General features: G+C 37.2%; 1 long non-coding RNA gene and 1 other non-coding gene across 2 annotated transcripts in view; both read right to left on the bottom strand.

Moving 5' to 3' along the window:
• The window catches only part of LOC134731007 (uncharacterized), a 242,095-nt gene that overhangs the window by 176,701 nt on the left and 37,574 nt on the right, over positions 1 to 27,820 (bottom strand). The window contains exon 2 of the long non-coding RNA XR_010113032.1: positions 14,953 to 15,057. This is a non-coding gene — a long non-coding RNA (uncharacterized LOC134731007). The remainder of the gene's footprint in view (positions 1 to 14,952; positions 15,058 to 27,820) is intronic.
• Positions 27,061 to 27,240, bottom strand: LOC112440754 (small nucleolar RNA SNORA72). Its single transcript, XR_003028768.2, has one exon. It is a non-coding gene; the product is annotated as a small nucleolar RNA SNORA72 (small nucleolar RNA).

The following is a 27,820-nucleotide window of genomic DNA, read 5'->3' on the forward strand; positions in this document are numbered from 1 at the left end:
CCAAGCAAAGTCTTATATAACTTCTGAGATGTAGAGTCAATATTCTATTTTTGCTTGGAGTAAGAAGTACATATTCTCATTAGCGAGCAGGCTAGACAAGATTATTTGATTTCTAATTTTTTTTTAATTTTTAATTTTTGTGCTACATCATAAGTGTATGTATTTATGGGGCACATGTGATGTTTTGATGCAGGCCTGCAATGTGAAATACTCATGTCATAGAGAATGGGGTATCCACCTCCTCAGCCTTTGTCCTTTGTGTTACAAACAATCCAATTACAATCCTTTCATTATTTAAAAATGTACAATTAAGTTATTGACTATAGTCACCCTGTTGTGCTATCAAATAGTAGGTCTTATTCATTCTTTCTATTTTTTTATAATCATTAACCATCCCGACCTCTCCCCATTCCCCCACTACCCTTTTCAGCCTCTGGTAATCATCCTTCTTCTCTCTATGTCCATAAGTTCAATTGTTTTGATTTTTACATCACACAAATAAGTGAGATCATGTGATGTTTGTATTTCTGTGCCTGACTATTTCAGTGAACATAATGATCTCCAGTTCCATTCCTGTTGTTGCAAATGACAGATCTCATTCTTTTTAATGGCTGAATAGTACTCCATTGTGTGTATATATACCATATTTTCTCTATCTGGTTATCTGTTGATGGACACTTAGGTTGCTTCCAAATCTTAGCTATTGTGAACAGTGCTGCAACAAAGAGTGCAGATGTATCTTCAATATACTGATTCCCTGTCTTTTGGGTTTATACCCAGTAGTGGGATTGCTGGATCATATAGTAGCTCTATTTTTAGTTTTTTTTGAGAAATCTTCAAACTGTTCTCCATAGTTGTTGTTCTAAGGTACATTCCCACCAACACTGCATGAGAGTTCCCTTTCCTCCGCATGCTTGCCAGCATTCATTATTGCCTGTCTTTTGGATAAAAGCCATTTTAATTGGTGTAAGATGATATTGTGGATTTGATTTGCATTTCCTCTATGATCAGTGATGTTGAGCACCTTTTCATATAACTGTTTGTCACTTGTATGTCTTCTTTTGAGAAATGTCTATTCTGATCTTTTGTCCATTTTTTAATCACATTATTAGATTTTTTCTACAAAGTTGTTTGAGCTCCTTATATATTTTGGTTATTAATCCCCTGTCAGATGGGTAGGTGGCAAATATTTTCTCCGATTCTGTGGGTTGTCTCTCCACTTTGTTGATTGTTTCCTTTGCTGTGCAGAAGCTTTTTAACTTGATGTGATCCCAAGTGTCCATTTTTGTTTTGGTTGCCTGTGCCAGTTGAATACTGTTCAATAAATAGATTATTTGATTTTATTATGTTATTTTCTTATATAGAATCTCTGTGTTGGTTCAAAATATACAAAAATATTATGAATTATTCATTCACTCAAAATATATTTAGTTAGCATTTACATAATAAATAATTATCCAGCATCCACCTATATTTCTATCTAGAGTGCCTGCTACCCCTAAGGTCACTCATTCCATTGCTGTATAGATTTTCTTCATATATGGTCCAGATGCCCTCTAAAGCATCCTCTCCTTCATTCTGGCATCTGTTTGAAGTTATCGTGAATAAATGTACAATTTTATTCTATTCATTTATTTCATTTTTCAAGAGCAGCATAAATCTTTGCAGTATCAATTATTAACACAGCTAAATCATCCCTGAATTTTAGCTATTCTTTTATTTTTATTTTATAGTTTAAAAACTCATAGAAATAAAACTATAGACATTATAGAAGATAAACTTTTGGAGAAAACAATTTTATATATAACCAATATTAACATATGATATAATCTCCCATACTTTGTCTTATGCTTAGGTGTACACATATGATAATTTCTAAACAAATATTCATTCAAGTTTATACAATACACTCTATATTATAAACTTTCTGCATCAGTAAACAGCAATTTAAGATTTCATTTTATGGCTACATATTACACCGTTGTGAACACTATAATGTATTTAACTAACCACCATTTTAAGAATTCATTGAATTTCCAATAGTTCAAAATGCAAAAAAAAAAAAAAAAAAAAAAAAAAAAAAAAAAAAAAAACAAACCAGCAATTTTGCAATGCTATCTTTGCTGCACTTGTTCTTTTTTTGAATAAATTTCTAGGAGTGTGAGAGTTGTGTCACAGCACATCAGCACATACAGTTTTTAAAGTTCTTGTGTGTGCTTCCAAGATACATCCAGAAATACTGTAGCAGTCAATTTTCATTTCAACAGTGCATAAGAAGGACTTTCCCCCTATAACCACACTAACACTGGGTATTACAATTTTCTCTTTCAAAACAGTGCATCAACTGTCACCTATTTGTCCTGGGGAGCCATTCCAATTTGCTAGCATTTCTCAAAATGTTGGCTGTTTTTAATTAATTATGGTTTTAAGTGCAAAATGGCTGATGCAGAGTAGGACTGATTTATGCCTTCCTTGTTCTAAATACAATTTCCCTAAATAAAACTATGATTACAAAGGTTTCTGGCAGCACTATCAAACTGGTTTATCACAAAGGAGTTGAGCTCATTACCATCGTTCATATAGTCCCTTTATTTTATCTTATAACTTCTGATGTCAACTTTTACGACCCAAAGCACTGCACTCAAGTTAAACAAATCAACTCCAAAAACTAGAATTAAAGAATCCTCACTTCCTACAAGTTAAAATGAGAATCTTCAGTGCAATACAAATAACATGAAAAATTAGCTGGGAGGAAACATCCAAAAGGGAACTTCAGATGGAAAACAATTAGCTTTGTTCCTCCAGCAGGCAAAAGAATATTGTGGCTTCAATTTTTCTTTTGATTCCATTTAATTTTCTTTCATTGGCAATTATCCTATTAAACTGGCTCTTTTGTTTTTGCATAAGTAATTAATCCCTCAGAGCTCAAGATTACCTCCTTCAATGGCAAAATTTAGCCCTGTGCAGTTTTTCCAGGATTTTGAAGGCTGCAGAGCTCTTGTAAAAGTGACCGTGCTCTAGACTTTTCCTGAGATCAGTCTCCTAGAGACCCTGGGAAGGAAACTCTCTGAGCATCTATTAAAGGACAGAAATAAAGTGTATGTAGCTACTATTTCCAGGTGTGAGGTTTTTGCCTGCAGCCCATTTAAGAAGCTAGTGCTCTAATTTTAAAACTGAAATTTAGTTCAAGCAGTATTTATTGAGTACATACTACAGGGGGAGGACTGAGGACTCTGAGAGAGGATTATTTCTTGCCTTAAAAACAAAATAAAACAAAAACCAAAATATTATAGCTGGTGAAATGCACATAATTTTGAGAATAGAAAAGACCAGTGGGTTTTGGAGTTTGGAAAAAAGACCAATCTCTGTTCAAATCACAGATTTGCTACTACCTGACTCTGTAGCCTTGGACAACCTTCAAAGTCTCAGCTTATTCATCTAGATTCTAGACCAAGAAATGAGGGTGGTGAAATCTGAAACAAGTGGATGAACTAGTTAAGAGTCTTGTAAATACCATAGGATCATGATCGTCAAAGGGGTATTCACTGGTAGCAGTAATATAAGGAAACCCCATCACAAGGCAAAATACAGATATCAAAATTTAAACAACATATGGTTGTATTATGGGGATGTTAAAGCAAGGATCAAGGCAAGCCTGTGCAGACAGCTAGTCAGGAGTTCCTCATGGCCTTCTGTGCTCTCCAATTATTTCCGTGTTTCTATTTAGTTTGGGGCCAACAGGATGTGGTCTACTTCAGCTTGACTGTTGAGGGGATTATTGTGATTATGCTTCTGTGGCCCACCGGAGCTTGAAGGACAAAAAAATCTTATTCCAAAAATCTCCTGGCTGGAGACCGGGAGATTGATCCAATCCAGAGAGACATGAACCACCAGGGGGCTATTAGAGGTATTAGGGATGTGAAGATCTTATTTGTCCTTTCTTGCATTTTCTCTGCTATTTGTTGTCTGACTTTACTCTCACTTTCATCTCTTCCTTCTCCTGTGCAAAGTAAGAATTTTAGCTCACCCTGTTTGATGGTGGCTGAACCAAGACAGAAAGTATCCTCATTATGGCAGAATTTATATTTTTGTGGAGAACAGTATTAAAGGGGTCAGGAGCTAGTGTTACTCTATTTATGATAGATACGTTATTCTGGAAGGTCTGGCACAGAAGTTCCACACACTCAAATACACATGAAATATTCTGTCTCACAGCATTACCTTGAGAATCAGCCTGGATTCTTGATTCCAGGAATAAGGGCACTAGGAGCAGGACCTCACATAGCAGCTAGAGGGATGTCCTTGGGGAAGGCACCTGATCAGAGCTGGGAGAGAGGCCTCAGGCTATTTGGGGGAACCAGGTGTCAGCAAAATGGTCCTTTCCAGCATGGAACCAGATTGCTGATATGAGGAACAAAGGATTCTTTTAAATCAGGATAGTTAATTGGAATCCACAGGTGTTAAGAATGTCATGACTGGGTCTCAGAGATCTATGGACCCATAGATAACAATACAAAAAGCAGTTTTGCTGGAGAAAGAAAGGGTTTACTACTAGCATGATATTCTCAAAGGAGTTCCTAGTCCCCCAATAAGTTAAACCAAGTATAATACTTTAACTAGATGATATTCTTCATGTATTAAAACAGGAAGTGATTGGCACAGAGTCAGACTCAATGGGATATTTAGAAATTTCACACTACACATACTGAGCTCATAAAATATTACAGGCAGTAAACAAGCAGGAGGAATTTAAAAAACTACCAAAAGGCACTCAGAATCCTTCAAGAGGGACAATTACTTGACCTAATTGCTGAAACAGGGCCTCTGCGATTCTCAAAGCATTTGCAACTTCCCATTTCATTGAAGACATTGCTTTAAACATAATTACATTTAATGAAATAAAGGCCATGTGAGTGATGACAGAGCATAATTAATAAGATGTTGGAATTGAAAACTAGCTTTTAAAAGTTCAAAGGTGCAGCTCATCACCAGCTGCCTTTCCTATTCTATTGGCCAGCATCACTCTGAGCCTACTGACTCTTATTTGCTTATTTTGCAAATAGGTCACTATTTCTTTAATAGATTAAAGAAAGGGAAACAAATGAAGAAATTGCCCCCAAAGAAGCACACTAAAATAAGGAAACAGAGAAATTCCAAACAGGGAAAGAAACAGATGGACCAATTCAAAAAGAGTAGCGTTCTGAAATCATTTAATGTAGAAATAAGGATTCCTATATGCTTCAATAGAGCTTTAGTACATAATTATAGAATTCTACTGTAAACATTTCAAAAATTTGCATCTTCTTAAACATAATGGTATTGGCTATTCTGATTGTTTGAATATTTTGTGTGTCCTGTGCATCTCTTTAACCTCTCCAAGTATGACTGCCTTCTTCATGGTTAATTTCAAATATATAAAGTGATACCATGTGGAAGGGGATAGAGATTTTCTTAGTGTTGCTTAATTAAAAGCTAGGATGGAAGTTATCAGAAAGCAGATTTTAGTTGAATATAAGAAAATAGTTTTTAGTAATTAGTGCTAACTTTATGGGGAACAAGCTGCTTTTTGAAGTCATGAGCTTATAATTTGTAAAGGTATTCAAATAAGGCAAGACACCCCATCAGGGATGTTATAAAAATGATTTATACATTGAATTGAAATATAAAGTAGCAAAACAAATCCAGATTCTGTGATCAAAGAGCTTGATTCAAACAAGTATAAGAGAATTTCCATACTAAGCCTTTGTAAAATTCCACATTGAATTATAATACTTGTGTACTCTTCATGGTGGTGATTCCTGTCTACTAAGAAAGGGAAGCAGGAGGCAGGAGGAATGGTTTTGAAGGCCATTCATAGGCTCTTAAACTCATATTGAATTTTGAAGGCCATTCATAGGCTCTTAAACTCATATTGAAGAGTTCAATTGTAGGGAGGCTTCTATTTCTGTACATCTTTCAGGTGAATTTTCAGGGCCCAGTGGAGATGGGATGTAATACGTTAAAGCCTCGCTCAAACTCTCATAGAAGTAAGTGTGCTGAGAACTGTTTATATCATGGATTCTATCTAGCTGATGAGAAAAACAAAATGAATACAAAAAAAAAAAAAAAGAAAATTACTTGTGGTTTAGAGTTTACCGGGAATTTTAAAAGGGAGTAATGGAGAACCACAAAACACCTCTGCCACGGTTAGAATGGATGGGCACAGCTCAGGAGAAGTGGAGCTGGCCCTCCTGGGAGGAATCTGTCTCTGCATGCCTCAGAATTGGCAAAATGGGTGCACAAAAGGATGGGTGTTCCAACAGCGCACAAAAGGATGGGTGTTCCAACAGCACACAAAAGGATGGTTCTATGCTGGTGAATATTGAGGACCCTGTAGAAGGTACAGTAACTTTTCAGGAAATCCACTTGTCCTGTTCCTAAACCACCCTATCCTAGCAACTCATACAAAATGCAATCTCTTGTTTTACAAACTCAGTATTCCTAGACTCTCTCTCTCCTTCCACTAATAGAATGCTATCTAATGCAACTGCCAGTCCGCAGTGCTTGCCATTCTTGGAATATGCCATGCACACTTGAGCATCAGGAACTATATACAGTCATCCCTTTGTCTGGAACACCCCTCCATTCCACTACTACCATCACAGGCAAAAATGTAGTAAAGGTTGTGCATTACCAAGGTCAGTTTCCTTTCCAGTATGACTTTTCACTCTGTATGTTAATTGTAAATTAATCTGTGCTCACACCAATTCACAGATTTATTTATTGCTGTATCCACAGTGCCTGAAATGATGCCCAGCATGCAGTAATGGCCAAGTAAATGATGTTGACTAAATAAAGAAGGCAAAAAAAAGTTGCTTCTTGAATGAGGTATGACATTTTCTTCCTATTGACTCCCAGTTCTATTTCTCTATCTGGACATCATCATCCAAACCATACTTGAGGCAAATAAACACATCGTGGACATCAACATCCAATCCATACTTGAGAAAGAAAGCCATTTTTCATACGGTGTCCTGAAGAGCTCTGGCTCAAACTCAGCATCAGAAGTATGGACTTCTACCTTTTCCTTCAGGCAGTGATGGAAATTGATTGTCAGGAGAAATGAGGCAATGAAGATTTACAAGTACAAGATTTACTAAATATGCTCATCTTAACTGGAATTAGCAGGAGAAGCCACAAATTGGAACATCTCCAGAAGTTTTCAAACGCACTTGGACTTATATATCTCTGCAAGAAAAAAGGAGATAGAGAAAAAAACAACTTCCCCTTCCATTGTTTTCTGTTTTCACTCCATTTTCCCCAAATTAGATGTGTGTAGTTACCTCCTTGTATATCCAGATGTATTGTTAGGGTTCTCCAGAGAAACAGAACTCATAGAACATATGTAGATATATAGAAAGAAAGTTATTAGGAGGAATTTGCTCATGCAATCATGGATACTGAGAAGTCCCATAATTTGCCATATACAAGCTAGAGGTCCTGGAAAGCCAGTGGTGTGTTCCAATTCAAGCCCAGATACCTGAGAATCAGGGAGCCTGCTTGCATAAGTCCGAGTCTGAGTCCAAAGGCCTGAGAACCAGGAGTGCTGATGTCCCAGGACAGAAGAAGATGGATGTCCCAGCTCATATAAAGAGAGCAAATTTGCCCTTCCTCTGCCATTTTATCCTATTCAGAGCCTCAACTTATTGGATGACACCCATTCACATTGCTGAAGGAAAACTTCTTTACTCTGGCTACAAGTTCAAATGCTAATTTCTTCTGGAAACACTTTCACAAACATACCAAAAAATAGTTTTTTTACCAGCTCTCTGGGCATTTTTTAGCCCAGTCTTGCTGACAAATAAAAGATCATATTGGAGGAATGCAGACTGTATTAGTTTGTTCTCACACTGCTAATAAAGACATAGCCAAGACTGGGTGATTTATAAAGGAAAGAGGCTTAATGGAATCACAGTTCCACATGGCTGGGGAGGCCTCACAATCATGGTAGAAGACAAAGGAAGAGCAAAGGTACATCTGACATGGTGGCAGGCAAGAGAGAGTATGTGCAGGGGAACTTCCATTTATAAAACCATCAGATCACGTGAGACTTATTCACTATCACAAGAACAGCATAGGAAAGACCCACGCTCATAGTTCAGTTACTTCCCACTGAGTCCTTCTGATGACACATGGAAATTATAGGAGCTACAATTCAAGATTTGGGTGGGGACACAGCCAAACCATATCAAAGACTGAGCATCATAGACTCATTGTTTCATTTTGCATCTGCATTATCTTTCCTTCCTGGTTGATTTCCTTCCAAAATTTTCTAAAATTATAACTTTTCTATAATTAAATTTTGCGTATATCCAGGTGTTACTTAGTGTTCTATAATATAGACACCCACGGATGTTGAACTGCTCATCTAATTTATTCCTCCCCATGTATTTTGTTCTTTTCTTATTGTGTGTACAAAACAAATTTGTTGTCAGCATTTTTCTGAAATACTATTAAAATTTGAACTTCCTAATACATTTTTGTCTATTTTATTTATATTCATTTTACCCTCAAAGGTTTACAAATTCTAGTGCATAATAAAATTCTCATTAGACCATGCAAAAAGAAACTGAACCATTGTGGGTGTGTATGTGTATGAATGTGCATGCCCTATAGTTGCTACAAATTTGTCTTTTTTATATTAGAGATGATCTTTCCTGCTTTTTTAGTTTTGATGCTAAATTGTTGTTTCTTTTATAATTATATATATAATATAATTATGGGATTTTTTTAAAGATGAAATTATTTTAAAAAGTTACTTTACTTTGAAAAAGCAAAAGCTGAAAGTCGTATGTTAGACTTTTTGTATGTTTGCTGTTTAATTTGTATTGATTAAGAAATCCCATATGGAAAACCCCGGAGTAATATTACTATTTCATGCCAAGAACTACAGAACAATTCAATCATGAAGCTAAGGAACTGTTGATGATCTCATAGTGCTATCATGCCATTAACAGAGAAGGAACTGAGGCACGGAGAGGTGGAGTTGTATGCTCAGAGTAAGATGGTAATAAAAGACAAGCAGAGCAAGGACTAAAGCCAGGTTTCCTGAGTCAGTCATTCTCCTCCACTGCCCTACATCACTTTTTATTCTGCCTTGTTTATTCATGTTTAGAATGGCATTTTCAAAAAATCTGAGAGAGTTCATAATCAATATTTCTAGGGTGAGAAAAATCACAGATATCTGGTAAAAAGGCACCTCTTTCTTTGGAGCTGAACGTATAATTGAGGATTTCACACTTCAGCATTATTCAATCTTAATCTTCAACGAACTTAGCAAAATCTCATTTTGATCAGAATAGGTTCCATACTATTATATGACTTCCCAGCCATAATTGGATTCCTCGGACACCACAGGAGTTCTAATTGTAAATGCAAAGCAATTTCAAAATTAGTTACTCATGTGGTCCATGTTGAAAGCCTTAGAAAGGTTTTAAAATAAGGTGTCATTTCATTTCTGGGTGATTTTCAGAGGCTAACATAATGCCATCACTCTTTCCTTCCATAATTTTCAGAAGGCCTGAGCAATCTACATGATTTTCAATCTTTCCCCTTCTAAAGATTTCAGGAATAACATATTAGAGACAAATGTAGTAGAACTGCCACAGAACCTAAAACAGCAAATTGGATTTCCAAAGAAAAAATGAGATGGCACACATCTATAAATCGTAATACTGTCATGGTATTCTCTCTGCTTGAAGTTTGACCATACTTAAGCATTTTCTTCATGTCATGGTCAATTGAAAGATTTTTGAAATTCAAATCTTTATATTTGAATTTAATCTTATCAGCCACATAGCCTGGTATAGATTAAAGACAACAAGCCTGGAAATCCCATCCCTTGGGTTCTAATTCTGTTTTGCATTACCTCCTTGTGTAATGAGTGACTCATTCTTCTGTACCTCTACATCTTCATGTCTTGGAAATGAAGATCAAAATTCTGGCATAATCTATAAGGTTCTATGTTGATCAAATGATGTTAGATGTGGAAACCTGCTTTATAAATTCAAACTCCACCTAAATGCAAGGTCATAGATTTATAGTAATAAACAAGTAAATATATCTAGTACACACTAGATTCCAGGTGCCATGATAAATGCTTCATGCATTCTTTGGCTCCTCATGACAACTCAGAAGAATAGGAACCATTGTTATTCCAAGTTTACAAATAAGGAAGCTGAGAATAGAGAGGCAAAGTAGCTTGCTCAAAATCACACAGCTGGTGAATAGCAAACAGAACCCAGAGCCCATCATCTTAGCTGTGATGTCGTATGGCTTCCAAGGCTGACATCAGTGATCAGAAGGAAATAAGGATGCTGAAACAGAAAGAGTATATATGCTGCTATGGGTTGAATTGTGTCCCCCTACAAAAAAAAAAAAAATATGTTGAAGTTTTAACCACAGTTACCTCAGAATGTGACCTTATTTCAAAATGATGTCATGGCAAATGTAATTAGTTAAGACGAGGTCATGCTAGAGTAGCATGGGCCCCTAATCCAATATGACTTGTGTTCTTATAAAAAGGGGAAATTTGGAGAAAAACACATACATGAAAAGAATGATGTGTAAATATAAGGGTTATGGTGCCAGAAGCCAAGGAACTATCAGAATGTAAGAGAGAGGCCTAGGATAGATTCTTCCTTTGAAACTTCAGAGGGAACGTGGCACTGAAGACACCTTGCTCTCAGACTTCTAAACTCCAGAATAAATTTCTATCATTTGGATCACTCAGTTTTTTTTGTTTTTTTGTTTTGTTACAGCAGCCGTGGGAAATGAATGCATGGGTACATACGACTTGTGAAAATCAGCTCTCTGATTTATTTATTCATCCTTTGAAAATCTACGGAGAGGTACCCTTGTAGGGTATGCATGGATCTGACTGCAGATCAGGCCAAGGTGAGTGGAGAGGAGGCCACTGACTTCCAGTGATAGTGACTCTGGACCCTTCTTGGATCATCTGTGAAAAGCAGAACCTAATATCATCCATAGAAATGACAACGAGAACACATGGAATCAGTCCAGGGAAAGCTAAAGGAAACACAGTCTTCCCTTGACATCTGTGACACAAATACTTGGTTTTCTTCTTGCCTCTGAGGTCATTCTTTCTCAGGTACCTCTGCAACCACCTTATCCTAACTCATCTATGTAATGTTGGGGCTTCTCAGGCTTAGTCCCAGATTGGGTAAGTTTCTACTTTATGAACTTTCCCAGTTAATTTGTTCCCTCCTGTGGCTTACATGACCCTCTATGATGCTGCTTTTGCACAATACAGTGGTTAAAAATCCTCATTGCACTATCGCCTAGCTATGGAATCTTGAGAGTTAATGTCTTTAGTACACTGCTCCTCAGTTTTCTCACTTATGAAATAGAGATAAAAATAGCATGTTCTTTCAAGTTTGTTGGGAGAATGTATATGAAGTATTATATGTGTAATAAACTATATATATAAAAGAGCAGTCATGAACTCAGGGAGTTTCATATCTGACAGTGAATATAGACAAATATATTTATGAATAATTTGCATGCAAATATGGGTTGGGAGATAGGGAAAAATAAAGCAAGAGGAAGAGAGTGTCACATGCAGAAATTTCAACTAGGGTGTGACCCAGGTGGGGAAATCCATTGGCACTGAAAACATATTACCTGGGCAAAAAGTAGCTAAAGAAGAGCCAGAGAGAGACCTTCTAAGCCATGGGTTCCAGTACCCAGGTAGTTTTAAAATGCAACAAAATTGATTGCTTCACACCTATTAAACATCAATTGTTTGTTTTTAGCCTGCTTGTCTACACCATAGTACAGATGGATACATATTACTAATAAGCTGCTTACTATTCTTCTGAGACAAACTCAGAGAAAATGAGGCTGCTGCTCATTGGAACAGTCTTGCTTTTAGGGAATGGGAGAGATAGGAAAATTTTCAGATTATTTCCTCCTGTCTGCTACTGGCCAACTTTCATCCCAGAGGAATTAATCCTTTTGCACTTCCAGATTATTACCTGGCCCCTTCAGCAGATTCTGAGGAAGCCCAAAGGGTCACTCACCCTCTGGGTGAAGCTGATTCAAGTCATGCCACGGAACTAGAGAGCAGGGGGCAATAGCCACAGGTGGGCCAGGTCAGCCTGTGAGATGAGGCGGATGCTGCAGTGTCTATTTGAAAGCCACAGAGTGTAAGAGTTGATAGCACATGCAGATCCTGTGCCCAAAGAGGTGCATGATGTGGAACAAGTGGCAAGGGCCCTGGAGACAAGTGAGGCCAGAAGACCTGGGTCTGAACCTAAATAAAAGCTGCCAGACACACCAATTCTTAGGTGCTGGGAAGCTCTTAAATGAAGTTAATGGCCCAGCAATTCCATGAGTTAATTACATGTCTTCATTCAACATTTAAGAGACCTGAGTGGAAGTCAGATGGTGTAAGTGGTAAAACAGGATCCTAATAGGGTCTAGTGACTCCAAACCTAGAAGTATTTCCATTTTATTATATCATCATAATTCAGCAAGCCAAGATGTAAACTATGTATGTGGATCCCAGACTTTTTACTCATAAATGTTCTCGTACTAATAAAAGTCCAAAACAATTTAGCTCAACAAGGTAACTGATCAGTGTATCAGGCAGACATTTTAAGTTGTTTCCCAAATCCTTGACTTCTTGATGTACATACATCTCCCAGTTATATAAGCAAACACTGATGTGGGTGTTATTGTAAAGGGATTTTGAAGACACATTTAAGATCTCAAATCGGTTGATATGGAGATTATCATATCCTTAAGATATGGAGATTATCTGGGTGAATCTGACCTAATCACAGAAGCCCTTTAAGTCTGGGTCTAGAGGTCAGAGACAAAATCAGAGATTTAGACCTCTTGATCCTAGCTTAAAGATGGAAAATGGAGGGGACCACATGCAGAGGAATGTGGGTGGCCTCTAGTTGCTGAAAGTAGCCCCCACCTTACATCCAGCAGGAAAGCAGTGACCTCAAGTCCTATAAGCACAAGGAGCTAAATTTTGCGATCAAACAAAAGAAGCTTGGAAGCAGACTTTTCCCCAATGCATCCAGATGAGAACTCAGTGTTTTGATACCTTGATTTCAGGTTTGTGAAGATGACCTAGTCATCCCATGATGGACTTCTGAACTACAGAACTGTAAACTAATAATTGGGTAATATTTCGACCCACTGCATTTGTGGTAATCTGTGCAACAATCATCACAAATGCAGTGGATTAAAACACTACCCAATTATTAGTTTATTAATAGAAAATTAATACGACCAAACAAATTCTTTCTGTCTTCCTCTTTTTTTTTCTTCATTCCAAAAATATTACTCTATAATTACTGAGTGCAAGACATTACGTAAAGAGGAAAAGAATGAATAGGACATAATTTCTACCCTCAAGTATCTCTCATTTAGAATATAAGTTTAGGACATAGCTATAAGTAATCATCATAAGTGATATGGAGTGCTATGGATAGTACAGATAAAAATACTAGGAGGACATAAAAATATGGCATTGATCTGATGATGAAAGAATGCAAACATGTGTATGTTTGAGTTTGGGGTCATTATTCCAGGGAGAGGGGCAATGCAAGTCATGACAGAAAGGAAGAAAATTGCTACCACATACACAAAGCAGTCATTAGCCATATTAGGCTCCAGGACAGGTTAGGTTAACTGTTGGAACCTTACAGCAGACAACTCTAAACTTCAAATGTAAGAAATCCTTACAGAAGAAAAAATCTGGAGTAAAGCTTTGGTCAGTAGTCATTTTCAAATGAATTACTAAAGTCTCTGAGAGTTTGAGAGGCCCTGCTCAGTAAATAAGCAGGGTCTTGGGATCCTAGAAACTGAAAGTTGAAGGATGCCTTAAAGACTATTCGCTCAAACATATCATATTACAAGAGAAGACACTGGGATCCCAGTAGTAGTAGCAGTGGTAGTAGTGATGGTGAATAGGCATGACTTATTTGGGCTTGCATTCTGAAGTGGGAATTTCACTTACCAGTGCTCAGGAAATTTTCACAGCACACCCAGGAGACGTGGCCATCTACTAAGTAAGGAAAATGTAAGGGGAGGTCCTAGGGGTTGGACCACAATCTGCTCATTGCACATGCTGTGCTTTTAATTATGGCACCTATAGCCTTCCCAAATAGTCAGAATCTCCAAGTTGAACTGTGGGAATGTAGGGTCCAAATGTCAGCCCTCCTGGGGGGAGCACTTATCATATGGTAAGCACTGTGATAGGCTTGGGGCCACCAATATTAATAAGACCTGTCCCATCCCTCCAGGAGGTCATGGCATAAACTCCTTCCCACTGTCAGGCACTGGGAGATGTGTGTAATAATCAGCTTAAGACCTTGTCTAGCATCTAGGCCAGGTGGTAAGAGGGTTGGTTTTGCATTCAGACCTATCTTGGTTCAAATTCTGTCACTGTCATTTATCTACCACGTGGCTTTGGGGAAATTACTGACTCTCTGTGACTCTAAATTATCTTATCTGTAAAATAGGCATAAAGACACCAACCACACAGGCCGACTGTGATGGTTAGAGGTAATGTAGCATTTGCTCAATACATGTTAGATCTTGTTACTTTGATTGCTTTCTGATTCAGGACAGCAGTTCCGCCTCTCTCTGTGGTTATCAGCAGTGACTCACCACCAGTCCTCCCTAAACAAGAGATTCCTAGAATCTGCCACTTTATGGAAATAAAGCTTTTCCAGCATGTCCTGAGTGAGTGCAGGGAAGCCTCCTCTAGAAGCAATTACTGCTTCCCATAGAGGGAAGCCCTTACTCAAATGCCTCAAGCTTGGAGTGAGGAGAGAGGACTCCCATTCCTCCCTGCAGGACAGAACTATACGAATTGACACTGTATTCTCACCAATCTGACACACTCAGCCCTTGGAGAGTGGGAGTAGGTACCTGATTGTGGCGCCTGGGAGAAAGGTTCTGCTCCTGCAGGATCTTTAGTTCCCCTCTGCAGATTCCAAGTCTCCGCCCACCAGATGAGGTTTCTTCATCTGCCACCTAGTGGGAAAATTAGACTAATTCAATAGGAGCATGGTCAAATGCTCAGGGGAGTCCCAGTCAAGCTTCAGGAGGTTTATAGTGATTCCTTCACCGACTAGCTATGTGACCTCAGGCAAGTTACAACCAAAGCAGCAACAACAACAATAAAAATCTTTCTGTGCCTTGGTTTCCCCATCTATAAAACTGCAGTAATAACAGTAACCACCTCAAAGAGTCATTATGAAGATGAAGTAAATTAACATTTGTAAAGTGCTTGGAAGAGTGCTAAACACAAGGTATGTTCTATGTGGTATATTTAAATAAGCTAAAGGTACAAAACACTTCAGCATTTCTTTCTCAATTATTTCAGATTCCATAAAGGAGAAGGGTGTGATTACTTATCATCACAATAGGTAATATTTATTGTGTTAGTACAAAATGCCAAATATCGTTCCAAAGCATTTATATTTATTAAGTTATTTAACTTTATGGGATATGCACTGCAAATATCCTTACTTAAGAAATGAAAAAATGTAGAGAGAAAAATTTCATAATTTTGTCATGAATATTTAACAGGTTTGGCAAGGTTTTCTGCCAAGGGCTGGATTATATATTAACTGAATATATCAATATATAATTGTTAGCTGTATCATTAATGCTATCATAATTAATATAATTAAATATATTAATCATGCATAATTAATATATAATTATATTAACATAATGTATTAATTACAATATGTTATATATTAACATATATAAACATATATAATATTAACATAAAATGTAATATGATAAAGATGTCTCCAAAGCACAGTGGTTCGACTTTCAATTTTTCTACTTCAGAGTGGTGCAAAAGCAACATGCATCCAGTAGAAACCATACTTTGAGTACTCATACAACCATTCTGCTTTCACTTTCAATACAGTATTCAATAAATTACATCCCTGTATTATAAACATTTAACACTTTATTATAAAATAAGCTTTGTGGTAGATGATTTTTGCTTAACTGCAGGCTAATGTAAGTGTTCTGAGCACATTTAAGATAGGATAAGATAAACTATGACATTCAGTAGATTAGATATATTAAATGCACTTGAGATTTGTGATCTTTTCTCTTTTCTTTTCATTTTTGAAACAGGGTTTCACTCTTGTCATCTGGGCTGGAGTGCAATCTCAGCTCACTGCAACCTCCCTCTCTTGGGTTCAAGCCATTCTCCTGCCCCGGCCTCCCAAGTAGCTGGAGGTGCACAGGTGTACACCACTGCGCCAGGCTAATTTTTGTATTTTTAGTAGAGATGGGGTTTCACCATGTTTCCCAGGCTGGTCGATTTGTGATATTTTCGATTTATGATGGGTTTATGGGTTTTAATTTATGATGGGTTTAACATACAATGAGTAAGTGTACTAGCACGTGTATTATACATAATATATATTACTATAATAGTGTATAATCATTATATATTATGATACATTACATAACATATATAATTATATATCATTATATGTAATATGTAAACATTACATTAAATTCATATGTATTTCATATATTATAATCTGTCTTCAAGGAGGACAGATATTGGTTATGTTATTGGAATGCTCAGAATCATCAGTATAGGGCACTGTGGGTCACTATAGTAGGGTACCCTAACATAATTTTGGACTTCAAAGAAAACTTCTTTGAGGAAGTGATGTTTAAGTGATGGAAGGAAGTGATGTAGAGGTATTAGGTAGACAGAGAAGGAAGTAGAACCTTTCAAATAGAGGAAAAGTGTCTGTCAAAGCCCTGAGCCAAGAGAAAGCTTGGATCAGACAAGGAGTTGTAGTCAGTTTCACCTGTCTGAATTGAAGAATCATGGGAGACATGGTGCAAGGGCAAGGTGAGGCTGGGGTTATAGACCAGCATTAGATCACCAGCGCCATGAAGACATGATATAGACTTGACACTTTAGCCAGAGGTCAAGTGTTGACTAAATAATATACGTTTAAGAGATGGTGATTTTTTTTTTTTCCTTTTCTGGTTGTCAAATCAGGAGTCTTTCTACTTGAGGTGCTTGAGCCCTGGTTGATGATGAGCTTGTTTTTTTTTTTGGCAATCTCTCTCTCATTTTTCAGACATTACCAACCCATTTCAACCTCTAAAAGACAATGATCCACCTTTTAAAGTTCGTTCTCTGAAGCTTTTCTCGGTATTTTCAAACTGTTACCCATTCTCCATTACTTGGTCTAATGAAGCACAAGTAGCTTTTCTTCATTTTTCCTATTTTGATTTCTAATATTTGTTCTTATTTCTCGCTTTTTGCTTTTTCAATATTGCCAAAATGTCTGTTTTAATAACCTTTTTAAAAGTCCAGCTTTTGGCTTAGTTGATTATCTTTTATGTTTCTTTTCTTGATAATTAGTTTCTGTTCATAGTTTTATTAGTTTCTTTCTTATACTCTCTTTGGCCCTATTTAACTCGCCCTTTTTCATTTAACTTTTTTTGTACAATGCTTAGCTTACTCATAGCCAATATTTCTTATTTTTTAAATATATGCTTTTAGGTTATATATTTCCTCTATACTTAGCTAATTCCACAAGTCTTTATGTTTCTTTCATTTAACTTATTTTTAACTACTTGTAAACATATGTTTTTTTTACTAGACTTTTTTTGTTTGTCTTGTACCAAAAATTTATTTTCAGGTGCTTTTTTGGAATTTTCTATGTCTCCAAATGTAGTTTTCTGTTGCTTTCTGGCAACATATTTTATTATGCTTAGAGAATGCCCCCTGAAAGATATTGTTTCTTTGCTACTTTGACTATGTGGCTGATTTTTTAAATTTAATTTTTCTGTGAATCATTCAACATTTTCAAAAGTAGCTGCTGAATTCAAAAATCATACAGTCGATTTCATCTGCACTGTGGCTATTTTATTATTTTGAACTAGGGAGAAATATTTTCTGCTCAAGTAGTGAAGTCTGACATGGCCTTGCTCAATTTTCCCATTCTTACAACTTTCAGGATGCGTTTCTTCACTTCACCTGAGAACTGCAGGTTGACAAGTTTCAAAATCTGTTAATTGGGTTATTATGAGCACCAGGCTTTGAGCGTCTCACTTGCGTGTGTCTGTGCATTTTTGCTAGTGTTTAGGTCTTCATTTGCAAAGTTAGATGAAGTCTTGGCCATGAGTTTTATTCACTCCCCTTCCCATATGCACAATTGGATCACATTACAAATATTATATTCATATGTATTTCATATATTATAATCTGTCTTCAAGGAGGACAGATATTGGCTATGTGATTGGAATGCTCAGAATCATCAGTATAGGGCACTATAGGGATCCACAATTGGATCACATTACAAAGAAAAAATAAAAATATAGCATCTTTATTGAAAAACAAATGATCAAGTAAGGTTCACTTGGCTATCTTGTGAGAACTTTTCGTTAAAGTCATTACTGCATGGGTAATGCTAACAGTTCCAGGTGAGTTCTCAGTTGGCCTCTGAAAAAGAGCCTGTTTTAATTCTGCTGTCTATTGAAGAGTGGAAATTACTAGTCAGTTTACAATACAGCTGGGAATGGCATACCACCTTAGAGACTCTTGGAAAAAAGCCCAATCTTTCTCAAAGAGCATAGTAGACTGAATGAATCAGATACACAACCTTAAGAAAATTTAGGTCCAAAGAAAAATAGTGTAGATGCTAGTCCACTTTGAGGCACTGTTATAGACACTAGGAATGGAACAGTGAACCAAAGATGGTGAAGTTCTCATTTTATACAACTTACTTTCTAGAAGGGGAAAATAAAAAATAAACGAATAGACAAAGAAATAAACAAATAGACAAAGCTGGTAATACATTCCAAGATGAAAAGTATAAAAGATAACAGGAACAGAGATTGAGTGGATATAGGGGGTATTATTTTAAATAGGTTGGTCAAGAAAGTCCTTATTATAGAAATGGCATTTGAACCAAGGTCTGAATAAAATGAGAAAACCTCAACACACAGAGGAATCCCCCCAAACATCAAATGCAAATACATGAAAGCTGTCTGCATTAATTGTGGTTTTCTCCATGTGTACTGCCAGCTGACATACCTGTGCAGTCAGTCTCAGAGCAGAGGAGCAGAAGTCTGGCTAGATATCCAGTCTCCTTTCCCCCAACAGAAGCAAGATCACCATTCTAGCCTGTCCTTCCTGTGCACCATGCTGGTGACACCTTCCCTATCCCAATTTCTCAATATTTATACTCAGGTAGGTTCATTTGTACAGGTAATTTTTGCAACATTTTTAATACCTGCAAATGCAGTACTTATTCTGCTTCTCATTACCATTCTCTAAAGTCATTTCTTACTGATCTCTGCTAAGGCTAAAATTATCTTTTATCCTATTCCTGAGCCCTTCTTACCCACTTTCTTGCTCAAGGTATTTAAGAATATTATACAGGAACAAAATCTTATCATAAAATGTGATATGAAGAAAATGTGTGGGAGGGTCCTATCTAATACTAGGGGGAATGAGGACACATGAAAATGGTGGCCTGTATTCCAATTAGAATGCGAGGGCAATTGCTTACTTGCCTCTGAGTGCAACTAGCACAGCGTCTGGCACCTACTTGATCCTTAATATTACCTTGGAGCTGAATTTAACAATGAGTCTGTGATTCTAGCAATAAATTAGGTCAAGAGAGTGTATTTATCAACCTATCAGAATCCAAGGTAAAAACATAGAGCAAACATAAAAGTTATTCAACAAACAATAGTTCCCTTTAAAGAATCCCCAATTAGCTTTCCAATATACACCAGTGGACTGACATCCTCAGCCAGTGCTGCAGATCACAAGTTCTGTATGTGTGCTCAGGCACTGCATGAACATTGGTTAATAGTTGTGGATTGAGATGTAAAACATCCTGGATCAGCAGGTCTAGTCACAGATGCAAAATGTTGATGCACGATGATCTGAAACAACCTCTTTTTTAAGATGATGCCTTAGTTCATCAATAGCTAAGAAGACAGGCAAGGCAATTATGTTAAAGACCAATTCCTTTTTGTTTTAGATTATACAGTGTGTTAGGGCAGCTGTTACAGGTGCTATATACTCTAAGGGATGGCCTAGGCATCCTGACTTTGTTCTTTTTCTCTGTCCTGCCTATCCAAGCCTCATATTATCATGCATAGACAGAGGTGTCTAAGGTGGGCCTGGGCATAATGTAGAGATCATGAACCTGAAAGCACGCTCAAAGTCTCACTTTTCCCTTAGTAGTTTCTTTATGGAAAAGCAGAGATAACATTTAATCCTTAAGTTGATATAAGAGTTCCATATAAGAATATCACCATTCTACTCACTGTATTTAATGAATTTGAAAATTTTAGCCACCTCATGCAATATTTGTCCTTGAGACTGGATTATTTCACTTAACATAATTTTCTCAAGTTTCATCCATGATGTTGCCTGTAGCGGGATTTCTTTCTAAATTATGGTGAAATAATATACTATTGTATGTTTATACTGCAATTTTTAAATCCATTTATCCATAAGGAAGGGGAAATGGGGAGATGCAAATGAATGAGGATAAAATTTCAGTTATGCAAAATAAATAAGTCCTAAAAATTTGCTGCACAATATTTTATCTACAGATAACAACATGAAGATCTCATTTTATATATTCTTACCACGTTAAAATAAAGAAATCAGATTTGGCACTTAATAGTTTTAATGTCCAACTCATATTTTTAATCTATTAGTTTAAAGTCACTTAATTATTAGAATCCACAGTACAAACTCACCTCTAAGTCCTGAAAACATTGTCTATATGTGCCATTTTTTCAGTAATTCAGCATAAACAACTTTATAATATTCATTCAACATTCAGCTAATTATTAGATATGTACTTTGTTGCAGAGCTAGAGGCTTGAGATTTAAAAGTAAATAGGAATAGATAGAAATTTTGGTAAACTGCAAAAGAATGATCACCTAAAACCAACTTTGGGAGCATAAGGCGTTCATTGCATGTTTACATTTACCACTTGTATTAATCTGTTCTCATGCTGCTAATAAAGGTGTACCCAAGACTGGATAAATTATAAAGGAAAAATAGCTTTAATGGACTCACAGTTCCAAATGGCTAGGGAGGCCTTGGGACACAACCAAACCGTATCATCCTGCCCCTGGCCCCTCTCAAATGTCATGTCCTCACATTTTAAAACCAATCATGCCTTCACAACAGTCTCCCAGAGTCTTAACTCATTTTAACATTAACTCAAAAGTCCACAGTCTCATCTGAGACAAGGCAAGTCTGTTTCACCTATGAGCCTGTAAAATCAAAAATCAAAAGCAAGTTAGTTACTTCCTAGATACAACTAGGGTACAAGCATTGGGTAAATACACCCATTCCAAATGGGAGAAATTGGCCAAATAGAAGGGGCTAAAGGCCTCATCCAAGTCCAAAATCCAATGGGGCAGTCAAATTTCAAAGTTCCAAAATGATCTCCTTTGACTCCATGTCTTACATCCATTCAGGCTGATGCAAGAGGTGGATCTCCATGGTCTTGGGCTCCACCCCTGTGGCTTTGCTGGGTACAGCCTCCTTCCTGGCTGCTTTCATGGGCTGGCATTGAGTGTCTGCAGCTTTTCCAGGTGCACAGTGCAAGCTGTTGGTGGATTTACCCTTCTGGGGTCTGGAGGATGGTGGCCCTCTTCTCACAACTCCACTAGACAGTGCCCCAGAGGGGACTCTATGTGGAGGCTTGCACCTCACATTTTCCTTCCATGCTGTCCTAGCAGAGGTTCTTCATGAGGGCCCCACCCCTGCAGCAAACTTCTGCCTGGTCATCCAGGGGTTTCCATACATCCTCTGAAATCCAGGTGGAGGTTCCCAAACCTCAATTATTTACTTCTGTGCACCCACAGGCCCAACACCATGCATAAGCCACCAAGGCCTGGGGCTTGGGCCCTCTACAGCCATGGCCTGAGCTATACCTTGGGCCCTTTTAGCCATGGCTAGAGTAGCTGGGACACAGGATACCAAGTCGCTAGGCTGCACAGAGCAGGGGCACCCTGGGTCCAGCCCATGAAACTATTTTGACCTCCTAGGCCTTCAGGCCTGTGATGGAAGGGGTGCTGTGACAGTCTCTGACATGCCCTGGGGACATTTTCTCCATTGTTTTGGTGATTAACGTTCAGGTCCTTGTTACTTTTGCAAATTTCTGCAGAGGGCTTGAATTTCTCCCCAGAAAATGGGTTTTTCTTTTCTATTGCATTGTCAGCCTGAAAATTTTCCAAACTTTTATACTATTTCCTCTTGAATACTTTGGTGCTTAGAAATTTCTTCTGCCATGTACCCTAGATCATCTCTCTCAAGTTCAAAGTTCCACAAGCCTCTAAGGTGGGGCAAAATGCTGCCAGTCCTTTCGCACAGCAAAAGTGACTTACTCCAGGTCCCAAGTTCCTCATCTTCATCAGAGACCACCTCAGCCTGGATTTTATTGTCCACATCACTATCAGGATTTTGGTCAAAGCCATTTAACAAGTCTCTAGGAAGGTCCAAACTTTCCCACTTTTTCCTATCTTCTTCTGAGCCCTCTAAACTGTTCCAACCTCTGCCTTTTAGCCAGTTCCAAAGCCGCTTCCATATTTTCAGGTACCTTTACAGCAATGCCCCTCTCCCAGTAACAAGTTACTGTATTAGTCTGTTTTCATGCTGCTAATAAAGACATACCTGAGACTGAGAAATTTATAAAGAAAAAGAGGTTTAATGGACTCACAGTTCCACATGGCTGGGGAGGCCTCACAATCATTGTGGAAGGTGAAGCAAAGGCACATCTTACGTGACCACAGGCAAGACAGTTTGTGAAGGGGAACTCCCCTTTATAAAAACCATCAGATCTCATGAGACTTATTCAGTATCACAAGAACAGCATTGGAAACACCTGCCCCCATGATTCAGTTATCTCCCACCAGGTCCCTCCCACAACATGAGGGAATTTGAGGAGCTACAACTCAAGATGAAATTTGGGTGGGGACACAGCAAACCCTATCACCACTTAACTGGAGATTCTAGCTGGTATCATATAATCAAAAACTAAATAATGAAAAGTACTGAAAAATAATCCAAACTGGATTATTTACAGGTGATGTAATATAGAAAAGCCAAGAAATATACATATTAAATGTTAGGATGACAAAAGATGTTCATTAAGTTTGCTAGATATCAGATCAATATATGAAACACAAGAAGTACAGAGCAATTGCAAGTTTTAAAAAGACAAGATACAGTTGAAATAGTAACTGAACATAAAGGAATCTACAGAAGAATTTAACAATATGCAAAGCTTTTATGGAGAGCATTAAAAACTTTCTTGAAAGACATTAGAGTTGATTTATGTAAATAGAGATTGTAGTATGTACATTTATGAGTTGGAAGACTCAATGTTATAAAAATGGGTAGTGAATTCATGAATATTCATTTTATTATCCTTTGTACCTTCTTGTATGTGTAAAAGCATCTACCATTTTAATTGAAAAATTAAAAATATTTAAATACAATTTTTAAAGACCAAATAGACACAAAGTGTTTTTGCGTACATGCCTTGCATGTGCACATATATGTTAAGGCCAACAGTTGGAGTGTGCCTAATTTCATGTAACCTACCATGATTTGTTGGAAAACTATGTGTATCTACACTGGATAGATGAGCCAAGTGAAGCTCAAGGTAGATAAGTGGCTTCCCAAAGTCATACCTCACTAAGACCATATGTTGGCCTTCTTTCTCCTGCCCGGGACCTCTTATCTGGCCCAGTGTTCACTTACCAGCCAATACCACCACATTTCTCAGGTCGACCTAATGCACACAGAATTGGGAGTCTGGTAGAGTTGGGAATCCTGTTAATCAGTCTCCTTTGGTAGGACATAGGTGATGATTTCAGTCTAAATAATGGGCAGTTTAATGTCATGTGGTGGGATGGGTGCAAGCTGTTGCTAGGCTTTGAAACATTGGCCATCTGGGATTTGCCCCTTGCTTCCCACAAGAACTGTCTGCTAAGCACCCATGTCCAGGCAGCACTGCCATTAAAGCTATGTAGCCACTCATTACCAAGCTCTGAAATCCATCTCTGGAAAATAAGAGTGAATTAGTCACAGGTGGTGCTGCTGGACACATACACGCTAATCAGAAATGACTTTTCGACACTTCTCATAAGCCCCTGTGGACAGCTTTTGAAACAAACAAACAAAAATAAACTCCCCTCCTAACAGAGCTTGCCCTGAGGTTAAAAACTGAAAAATACATATACATGTTTATTCATTTGTTCACCTTTTAATTTATTTACCCTTGAATATATTTCTTCAATAAATATTTACAGTGTTTCTTTGTGCCACATATTGTATCAAGCCCTGTGTATACATTGTGAAAAAAAAGTGGTCCTTGCTCTCAGAGAGCTTATAGGATAGGGAAGATGTTAAACAAACAAATATAAATATCCACAAACATTAAAAATTAGATCAGCATGAACAATATGACAAAATCCCATCTCTACACAAAATAATACAAAAATTAGCTGGGCATGATGTCATGCGCCTGTAGTCCCAACTACTCAGAAGGCTGAGGTGGGAGGATTTATTCAGCCCTGGAGGTCCAGGCTATAGTGAGCTGAGATTGTACCACTGCCCTCCAGCATGGGTGATAGAGTAAGAAAGACTGTGTTTCCCAAAATAAATAATAAATAAATAAAATTGAAAGTAATAATAAAAATTGAATTGGGGGAAAGAGTTGGAAGGAGGATAGAGAAGAGGAAGTTCTTAAACTTTTTCAGGGAGTCACTTTCTGAGAAGAAAGCATGAAAATCAAGCCTAAGGGAAGAGTTTTTGATCCCCTGCAATACTTCAGATTTCTTGGGAACAGATTTCTGTCTCTAGTTCATTTTTGCATCCCTAAAACCTATCACTATGAGACAGTTCAGTCTATTAGAGAACATGTTAGTTATTGTTGCACCCAGTGTAAGGTTTACTAGACCTAAATATCCAACTCCATTGTTGCCTCAAGGGGCTCCAAGCTCAGCCCTCTTAGTTTTCTTTTTTTAACTTTTATTTTAGGTTCAGGTGTACTTGTGTAGGTTTATTATATAGGTAAACTTGTGTCATGTGGGTTTGTTGTATAGATTACTTCATCACCCAGGTACTAAGCCCAGGACCCAATGGTTATTTTTTCCTACTCCTCTCCCTCCTCCCACCCTCCAACCTCACTGTCTCTTGTTCCTTTCTTTGTGTTCACAAATTTTCATCATTTAGCTCCCACTTACAAGTGAGAACATGCAGTATTTGATTTTCTGTTCCTGTGTTAGTTTGCTAAGGATAATGGCCTCCAGATCCATTTGTGTTCCTTAAAAAAACCATGATCTCATTCTTTTTTGTGGCTGCATATTCCATCTGTACCACATTTTCTTAAACACTCAGGTATAACTCACAGCAGCACTTCTCTACCTTTACTGTGTGGAAGAACACAAGACAGAAGGCATGAATCTGTGCAACATACTACTAGTACATGTAGACTTAAGATGTACATTCATATTAACCTAAACTTTTTCTGACCCATTCAAAAAAATGTATCAGAAGGCAAGTAAGTAAGAGCAAACTTATTACTGAATTAATCTTGGATCCACTTTACTTATACAATCCAAAGTACAACATTCATATATCTGTACTGCTGTTAATAACAGACTACTTGTAGGACACATGACAATTATTTACATTGGTTTTCTGATATCACACTAAATGTAACTGCTCTGCAGAGCTCCCGTTGTCACTCCCACCTACATGAATGGGCCTCAGGCCCTATCCCCTTAGGTATTATTTTCTTAAATCCAGCAACTCACTGAAGAATTAGTCGAAGTCCCCAGTTACATAAGACTATCTTCATCCCATCCACACACGACTGATTAATTGCTTCCACATTTCTCAATACATTTTTTTAAACAAATGTTCTCATATCACTTGCCTACTCCCCACTACATACCCCTTAATTATTGGTCTCTGGTGTTGAGATTTATAAAGGGCCTCCACCATAATACCACTTTAGGAGTTAGGGTCATTATTAATAGTCTCTTAATACGTTATATATTCAATAAATACATATCAAATAGTTACTATCATCATCATCATCATCATTGTCATTATCATTGTCATTCCTGTTATGTGTAAGGCTTTTGGGAGGCACTGGACCACCAGCAGTGAACATTATGGACAAGCAACCACTGATTAGTTTTCTTTCACTGTAGATTAGTTGGCATTTTAAAAAATTTTGTAAGTAGAATTGTACAATGTGGACTTTTTGTATATGGCATCTTTCAATCTACATAGCGACTTTGAGATTCATCCATGTTTTTGCATATCTATAGCTCACTTATATTGTTACTGTTATGGTCATTTATATTGTTATCCTATTATATGGATATACCTCATTTTATTTATTGTTCACTTCTTGATTAATACTTGTATATACGATTTTCTTGTTTTTGCTACTGTGAATAAAGCTTCAATAAGCATTTCTGTACAAGCCTTTGCATAAAGGTACATTTTCATTTATTTTTGGCAAATACTTAGGAATGGAACTCCTGGAATATTTAATGAGTAATGTGTCTAGCTTTGAGAGGGAAGTGGTCAGTTTCCCAAAGTGTTTGTTCCATTTTACTTTCTCATCAACAAGTGTATAGGAGTTCAACCTCTTTCACCTCTCAGCCAGGTGCTTAACCAGAAGTACTTGCTACTGTCAATCATTTAAAAAGGCCATTTTGTAAGTATAATTTGGATAAAATAAAATTTGTTTATTTTAAGTGTACATATTTCATATGTTTTTACAAACTGGTATAGCCACTTACCCACCAAAATTGAGATACAGAAAATTTATATCACCCCAAAAGCTTTCCTCATGACCTTTTGTAATTAATGTCTTCCCCCAAATGCAGCCCTGGGAAACCATTGAGCTGTTTCTATTACTAAAGTTATGCCTTTTCTTTGTCTTTTTTATCTCCTTTTTCTTTTCTGCGTTCATCATTAGCATTTATAAAACTAGACTTAAGAAAAGAATTAGGTTTGGGGGCACATGCATGATCTTAATATAGTGAATGTTATACCCACAAAAATTAAAATTAAAAATTAAAAAAATATAGCAAATGTTTAGGCTGTCCTGACTATTACAAAATCAGAGCAATGAGAATATTGGCAGAGTTTTGTCTTTTCTACAATTTAATATTAATTGTGTACATACACAATATAGTCTTTTGTGTCTGTCTTCCTTCGCTAGCACAATGCTTTTGAGATTGATCCATGTTCCTGAATACATGAGTAGATCATTCCTTTCTTTTGCTGACTAGCTCTCCATTACATTTTCCATTCACTCTTCTATTAGTGGACATTTGAGTTGTTTCTAACTTGGCAATATTATAAATTATCTCTATGAATGCACATAAAAGTATTTACATGGACATAAGTTTTCATTTCACCGGAATAAAAACTCAAGAGTGGGACTTCTGGATCTCATGGTAAGTGAAATAATCTGTACACCAAAACCCTGAGTCGTGAGTTTACCTATATAACAAACCTGCACTTGTTCCCCTGAAGCTAAAAGTTAAACTATTAAAAAAAAAAGAAATGGACAATGTTTCCTACAAGCTACATATGAAAGCAACACAAATACTTGATATTGTCCTCACCAACATTTGGTATTGTCAGTAATGTTATCGACACAACAGGTGGGTTCGATTGCTTGGTGGGTGACAGTCCAATGACCACAACCAAGGAGGATT

The sequence above is a fragment of the Pan paniscus genome, chromosome 7 (genome assembly GCF_029289425.2).
Source record: "Pan paniscus chromosome 7, NHGRI_mPanPan1-v2.0_pri, whole genome shotgun sequence".
Taxonomy (NCBI): Eukaryota; Metazoa; Chordata; class Mammalia; order Primates; family Hominidae; genus Pan; species Pan paniscus.